Consider the following 8,229-nt stretch of genomic DNA (forward strand, 5'->3'; position numbering starts at 1 on the left):
TGTGTGTGTGTGTGTGTGTGTGTGTGTGTGTGTGTGTGTGTGTGTGTCTATGTGTGATTAAAACCCAATCCAGTACGGTAATTAGCTTACCAGTCGACTCACAGTGAAGAGTGAACAGTCGGTAATAATTTTCTTACATTCCGCTCTTCTTTCTCTATAACTATATTCTCACAAAGGGTGAATATTAACAGTCTTAATCTTATTTATAAGTGCCTCCCAGAAAATAAAAATGACACTGTGCAAAACTAGTGGAAACTGTAACTGAAGGACAGACAGTGTGTTTACGTCGAATAGTGTTAAGTTTAAGAGTTATAGGGGATTTGAATGTGCATTGTAAAAGCTTTTCGTTATTGAGACCGTCGAAACGTCGGTTTGTTTGAAAAAACAAACATACGCGATTTAAATCCGGAAAAATGGTTTCATTTCCTATGTGTAACAACCGCGAAAACCTAAGAGCTCGATTTATTTATTGATATGTTTAGCGGAACAAGTCCCGTTTTGTAGGACAATATTATGGAATTGTATAAACCCAATATCTTCTTCTCTTCCAGCTGGCGTCTTCTATGCCAATACAAAAGATCAACAAAGCGTGGATCCATCACCAGACGTGTTCTCAGGGCGATTGATGTGTGACTACTACTGCTATCTGTCTTTTAAACTAAAGGCTATGGAGATTCAACTGCCATTGCAACTAAGTTTTAGCAGAATAACAAAAATTATCGTAATTATAATAATAATAACGCTCACACTCAACATAGCCCCGCACTAGGGAAACCCTGTGTCGCGGGTGCCATGGACACACACATAGACAACCACAAATTACACCCAAACTCACGAGAGAAATAAATGTAGGCCATACAAATATTTCTCCCAGCCCGGGAATCGAACCTGGGACCTCTGCGTGGCAGTCCGGCATGGTAACCGTTCGGCCACGGAGGCAGTTAAGTAATTACAATATAATCTCAATTGAGTCTCATTGGAATTACAATGACCAGTGGCTACAAGAAGATTAGCAGACTTGGGGCCCTGGACTCTTGAAATGCGCTGCTATTTTGATCTTTTTTCTTTTTCTTCTTTAGCCGTTCTCAATCTCTAATATATATCTGTATATATATATATATATATATATACTATAACTAAGAAGTAATGTGTGTTTTGAAGGGTAAGGGTGCTGGTGAAAATACAGTCATATGGGACTTGTCAACTTATGTCTCAGGGTGACGGGCGGGCGCAGTGGCGGTGCCCCTTAGATCTTTGCGATTTAAAGCACTGCAACTGTTGTGGACAGGCGTGTAGCTTACTATCAGGTGCACGACTTGTTCGTCCCGTTTCTTGATATTATACAAAAAAAAAACCACTTTTTAATATCGTCTTACCAACGCATCTGTGGTTTTCCTCTTGGGCGTTTCTCGCCTCACGGCCTTTATTCTCCCACTGCTTTGTACCAAGAGCCTTTCTTACGGGCGAGATGGCCCGTCCACTCCCACTTCAATTTCGCAACCCGTTTAGTAACATCGCTCACTTTCTTTGCTGTTGAATGTATCCTTTACTAGAGCTATAAGTAAGTTGTGTACTTGTACACTATGAGTTGAACGAACAATTAATAATTATTAGACAATATCAAAATGGTCACCAAAAAATCTGATCCCAAAGTAAGTAACTAAAGCGTGTTATGGAAATCAGAAACAACGACGCCGACGGTGCCACGAACACCCAGACCCGGAGCAAAAAGTCAGTTTTCTACATTGACCCGGCCGGGGATCGAAACGGGGATCAGAAATGGCGACACCATAAAAACCGGTGTGTAAGTCACTCGAAAAAGGAGGACATCAACAATTTCATTACCCTTCAATGCCTAATTATATTTAAAAAATCAATATCTCTGTTTCACTTACACTTCGTGTAAATTAGAATAGTTGGTTAGCAAATTGCTCTTTGCTGTTTCAAATTCTAATAAGGTTACTTGTAGTTTATCCTCCAATTAACGTTCCACAGCGGCCATGCGCTTAACCGTTGTTTATGGTCATGGCGATCGTAAAGAAAATGTAAACAAACTGAACGTGAATGTACACAAGATAGCCGAGCAAGCTGTCACTCAGTATCGATGTTATATTTTATCCATACCACACCTTATTATTGGCTAAAACATATCTCCTAAATATTTTTCTTAATAACGAAGAGAATACTTACATAATTGAAGCTTCAAATTACACAATTTTCGAACGAAATTATTCGGCCGGTCCTCCACCCATATACTCCATGAAAATTGAAACTAGCATAAATGTACAATTCAATACATATAACAACACCCTCTCCTGTAGCATGGCAACATATGACATCAAATATTTAGTTGTAAATAGTTTTTGCCCTCTGTTTCGGACGTAAATGGGTTTTATCCCGATTTAAACCCGGCGTTAAAAAAGCGTGCGCTTGTCCATCTCTGGTTTTGAATGCTTGTATACAATAAATTGCACGTGGAGCACTAGTTTGAGAGCAAATAAGATTCATTGTTATTTTCTTTAAAGCTAAGTGCTTCACGTGCTATTTGCCCTTGACTTTGAAGAAAATGCAATAAAGTTTTATTGAAAAATGTAATTGCTTCGGTAACATTTCCTGGAAGTCCCATTGACAAGTTTCATAAACAGCTCGTGTTTATTAATTAAAATTGCACTAATTGGTTATGGGTTAGCCCAGTGGTCTAAAATCTTTGGCCTTTTGAGTGTGACTCTTCCTCAAAATACCGATACCGATGAAGTATACCATATACCAAGAGGTGGAGACCAGAAGTCCTAAGATTCCTGGTTTAGGCTTATGTCTCTCACAATGCTTACATTTACGCTCAATTGCCTTACTTTAAAAAAATATTGCGAGTATAAGACAAGTTTGGATGGGGAGTTAGAAGAAGTCAACCTCAAGCGAACGTACATTAATCGGACAGACACGTCTTTAGAAAATGCCAGCTTAGGAATACCCTAATAAATTCAATAACAATGGCTCCCAAATGAAGTTTCAATCGCTGTACTGTTGATATTTGGTTCTATTGAGTTGTGAGTTTGCCAACCACTGGGTTAGCCCTTCAAAGTAATATAAAAATTAAATAACAAACAATAGGAGACACCGCAATCATGGGCCTATAGCTCCTTGGCATAACATTGAATGCAATCCTTAACTTTTTCGCTGACATTGAATTTAAAGCACAGATTGCAGGCCAAAAGCTGGGTATGAAGCAAAGCGATATTTCACGTCTGGACAGCTTTTAACTCCGTACAAAGTAGAAGTCCGATCTGCATGGAGTTCAGCCCACGGACATAAAAGGGCACAACTTTGTGCCCGTAGTCTGAAACCACAGGAATACAGAGCTGATTTTTTTTCATATGATGCATAATAACATTCCTGATAACTTTTATTCTTATGTAATTTCTTGAAAAGCTGATTGATTCAGAGAAAAAATTCTTAGTTTTTTTTTGGAGAAATAAACAATTAATTTTTAATCTCGGTATGTAGAAAAATGTAATGTGTATGGTTTATTTACCGTATAGGCCGAATCATTCTCTATCAAGAAAAAATAATTCGTCTGCTGTTAAGTTGAACTTATTTAATTACTTAAACCTCTTCAATATTTTGTTTTTTTTTATTTAATAGCACATAGTAAATAATATTTTGTTAAATAAAAATACGCGATGTTTATTTCGTAAAACTACAACAGCGCTATATATATGCTCCTTGGCGAAATTAACAGTTGACACTAGACTATAGTTCGGAACTCACAACGTGACTATCAAGACTCAGCTTGTTTTATATATTTTTCTTCATGAAAATGCGGAATAATTATTGAAAACAACGTAATTTTAATGGGTTTTTTATTACATACTTTTCTTTTCTTACCAGCCAAAATTCTCTGAATGTAAATAACATTAAACATTAAACTACGATTAGACGATTTGGAACTTCAAAAAAGAAAGAGATGGCATTATATAGTTCATATAGCGTTATTTCTTTCCTATTCGTAGTAAGGAAAAGACAATATTGGGAAATTATTCGTTTTTTCAATCACTTTTACAATAACACATTACTTCGTTGACAGATTCGTCATGGCACGAATATGAGTAATATTATAATAAGCTTACTTTAAGCTTACATTGAAATAAGATTGTTTTCGGAAAGGTTATGGTAAGCCCCCAGGAATGGAATGCGCCTGCCTGTGACTATGTTTCCGAGCACATACTACCCGAATATCTTTAAGGTACGACTGAATAGGTATTTTCTGGGTGAGCTCGTTCCATCGTAGATCCTATTTTTTCCCCAGGGCTAGATAGTGGTTAGGAGTAACTCCATTTACTTTAATAATCTCAGTACAGAGTACTAAAAAATCGATCTCAAAAGTCATTAATTCCCTAGTTTGTCACTCTTAGAGGTGGAATATTTTTTCAAATTTAAATGGAACGATCTACTGAGGTACTCTCTTCCTAACAAAAAAAAAAGAATCATGAAAATCGGTTACAAAAACGGAGTTGTCGAATTGCCTCCTTTTTTTGAATTTAGAGTACCTAGTCAGAGGAGGCACACAACAATTTGGGCACTATGTCACGAGGACACAATTTCCTCCAATCCATATATCTGTAGATGAGTAGTAAAGGACCTTAAGTCTATATTATAGAATTTAGATATTGAAAACTGTTAAGTCAACCGTCGTCACAGAAACGTCGGTTTTTTTGAAAAACCAAATATACGCGATTTAAATCCGGAAAAATCGTTTCATTTCCTATGTGTAACAATCGCGAAAATCTAAGCACTCAAAATTTAGATGTTGTTACAAACATTGCTTTAGAATGCTAAAAATTACGATGTTATGCCATGCCACCTTTTTATCACTTTCTTTACTGGTTCCTGGCCACTTATGCTTTCTTTTCCGTCCATTCTTTTTACGTTGGTTCGTTCAGTCATCACTCCCATCAAAATTTTTGAAGCGAGAGGATGTGCTTATTAATCATCATGTAAAACTTAACTTCACGTAATTTGATTGTTTTTAAAACATTAGATACATATGCGTATATAGTAAGTATATCCTGGTAGTGCTTCATTGATTTTTTGGCTGACTTTGTTACGGACTTTTTCCTTTCATTTTCTACCTTTAATAAATTTATGTAAACCGAGCCCTTCTCTTTTACTTTCGCTAAGGCTACACCACAAAACTATGCGTAAACAAACAGACAAACAATTTGTGAAATTTATCCTTCAATCTTTACGTTTTCTTCAAATAATGTAGCAAACCATCAAATAAATTTAACAAACTTGCCCGTAATCCACACTCGGTCATCTCCTAGTACTGCTATAGGTGTACATTAATACAGTTAATACGAATAGGTAGTCATATCTCTTTGTAATTTATAGAATGAGTAAGAACGCCGATAAAGCGTTTCTGGGGGCTCTAGTACTATGTATTAATTAAGTAAAAAAGAAATAAAATTTGACCCAGAAAATTGGCTTATTTTTCATTTTTGTATATACATTAGGAAAAAAAATGGATTGTAAAGAGTTCAGATGAGGAAGTTTTGGAAAGGATTGGTGAGGAGAGAAGTCTTTGAAATGCAATAGAGAGGAAAAGAGGAAACATGTTTGGACATTTGTTGCGTACTGACGAGAGTGATAATTGAGGGGAGGATAGAAGGTAAAAGAAAGAGAGGAAGACCAAGAATGGCGCATAGTGAACAAATAAAAAACAAGATCAAAGAGAATAGCTATAAAGAGGTCAAGGGACTGGCTATGGAACCGTGAGGAGTGGAGGAGGCTACACTGACTAGAGTCTGGCTCTTAAACAGGATGAAAATGATATATATTGATAGAACCATTACGTGTGAAAATATGGAAAATAGAAAAAAATATACTGTGCACGGAAATCAAAACATTTGCTATATTCGCAAGTTTATTGATATACCAACCTTTTGTCATTCATTTCGTTGGAATAATTATATAACTCGATATCTTCGTTGATTTTTCCGAGGAATTGATATTGATGTTATTATCGTCTTGCTGACAATTTCAAAACGTGGAATGGAAAAAGGAAGAATATTTATTATACGAAAGAATGAAGATCATTTATAGATTAAGTTAGAATTAAAACACATTACGTTTATTCAGTAAACAAAGTAAACATGAAGTTGATGACTTAGATTAAATTTTTAAATACAAAGATCGACCATTAAGAAAGAATTTCTTCAATCCGGCTAGCTTTGAACCAGTGTCTTCCAAACAACAAACAAACCGTGCCAGAAGCTATGCCAACTCAGCACTGGAACGAACTAGCGGACCTTACGATTTTTTCTATTTGGTCGTTGCAGATTTTTGTTTTTGGTTTTGAACGACTTTTTTGTCGTAGCGCCATCTGTGAGAAATCTATTTCTTCACTCAGACTACCTCTGTGGCCGAACGGTTACCATGACTGCCACGCAGAGGCCCAGGGTTTTATTCCCATGCCGAGAGAAATACGTCGCGAGGACTAATTTCACAAAAAAAAATGAATATCAATTCAATAACAATTTAATTAATACAGTGAATAGCGACATCTCTCGCCAGGACTGGTAAAGGTACTAACTGGGTGATAAATCTTTCATAGATTTCTCATAGATGGCGCTACAACTAAAAAGTCGTTGAATAACCAAATACAAAGACACGACGCAAGCACATAGAAAAATTCGTGAGGTCCGTTGGTTCGTTCCGTGGCTTAGTTGGTATAGCGTCTAGCACGGTATGCAAGAAGACGTCGGTTCGAATCCGACCGGATCGAAGATAATTTTTTCTGAGTGTTCGATCTTTGTATTAATAATTATAACATACTAGTGGAGTAATTTCACAAAAAAAATTGAATATCAATTCAATAAAAAATTAATTTACACAAGAGTTTATCACCGTGTATGCATATCGGTATGAGATTCTAGAAGCAGTACAGCTCCTTGTGAAAGAATTCGTCCTGAATAGCACTGTCACCTTACCTATTTCTGCCGCTTAACAGTAATGTGGCCATAACTACGTTCCAGTTTTGATGGGTAGGGTGCTGGTGAAATTATTAGCACTTAGGAGTTATCAACTTATATTTCAGGGTAACGGGCGCATTGGCAGTGCCCTTCAGATATTAAAACGTTTTTTTTTTCTTTTTTTTTTAATCATTGCGTGATTGTAGCAATAACGAATTTTGAATCACTGTGATCCGCCTTGTGGCATACAAAGTTTTCTTAATTTTTATGTAATACTCATGCACTAATTTCCAATAAAGAAATTGCAATAGAGATGATTTTTCCTTACGACAAAATGTCTCTTACAACATTTCAAATTTCCAACATCGATATAAGGGTAATAATTTCGTGGATGTATCGAATTTCGAATTGTCGTAAGCGACATTTTGTATTAAGGAACATTTTCCATTACGACAAAATATTCCATAAAACATTTTACATTTAAATATGAAATTTGACTTTTCGTAAACCGTCATCTTAATTTATTTGAGTTCGTCACACGGGCTGAAAACTAGATCATGTAAAATTGCTATACTTCACAAGAGTGTAATAGCTACGAAGGTCTACAACAAACTTCCACGTGAGTTAGTATTTTCAAATTTTTAAAATGTGGAAGACAACTATCTGTTTTTTTCAAACCGCATATAACTCGAATACATCTCTTCTTGAATAGATCTTCTTCTGAATAGATCTTTGTTATTTAAAGCTGTGAACGATACTGCAACTAATTTGGACAGGTTACCGCTTACCATCACACGCACGATTTGTTCCTTTCGTCACTTGGTACTGTAAAAAAAGAGATCTTTGGTGTTCGGCTAATGGTGTTTTAGGGTTTACGGCCAGCGCTGATACAACATAGATACAAGGAACGTAGACTAGATATAAGCAGGTAATCATATATACAACGGTATGACAGATCATCGCACCTAAAGCACCGGCACGTTATGATGTCCGCTTGACGTTTGTCCGCTCATCAAGTTTCGTATTAATTCATAACTACGTTGAAGGAGCTAATAAATGTACATTATTATCAATAGTGACCTACAGTAAGATTTAAATGATGTTCAATTTTACGACACAACTTTGTTTTTCGAAATTCAAAATTCTTAAAAATTAATTCTAATACGATCATCAGTTATAGGATTGCTGTCCAGGGGCCTTAATACGAACTCTAATTACGATTCAGTTTAGGACGTAAAATGAATCGTTGTGAGACAGC

General features: G+C 36.1%; 1 protein-coding gene across 1 annotated transcript in view; it reads left to right on the forward strand.

Annotated features, from left to right (window-relative positions):
- LOC113233660 (transient receptor potential cation channel subfamily A member 1) overlaps nucleotides 1-8,229 on the forward strand; it is a 99,344-nt gene that overhangs the window by 7,558 nt on the left and 83,557 nt on the right. The gene's annotated exons all lie outside the window — the stretch shown is intronic.

This window comes from Hyposmocoma kahamanoa, unplaced genomic scaffold, assembly GCF_003589595.1.
Source record: "Hyposmocoma kahamanoa isolate Upper Pololo Valley unplaced genomic scaffold, ASM358959v1 100021, whole genome shotgun sequence".
Lineage (NCBI taxonomy): Eukaryota > Metazoa > Arthropoda > Insecta > Lepidoptera > Cosmopterigidae > Hyposmocoma > Hyposmocoma kahamanoa.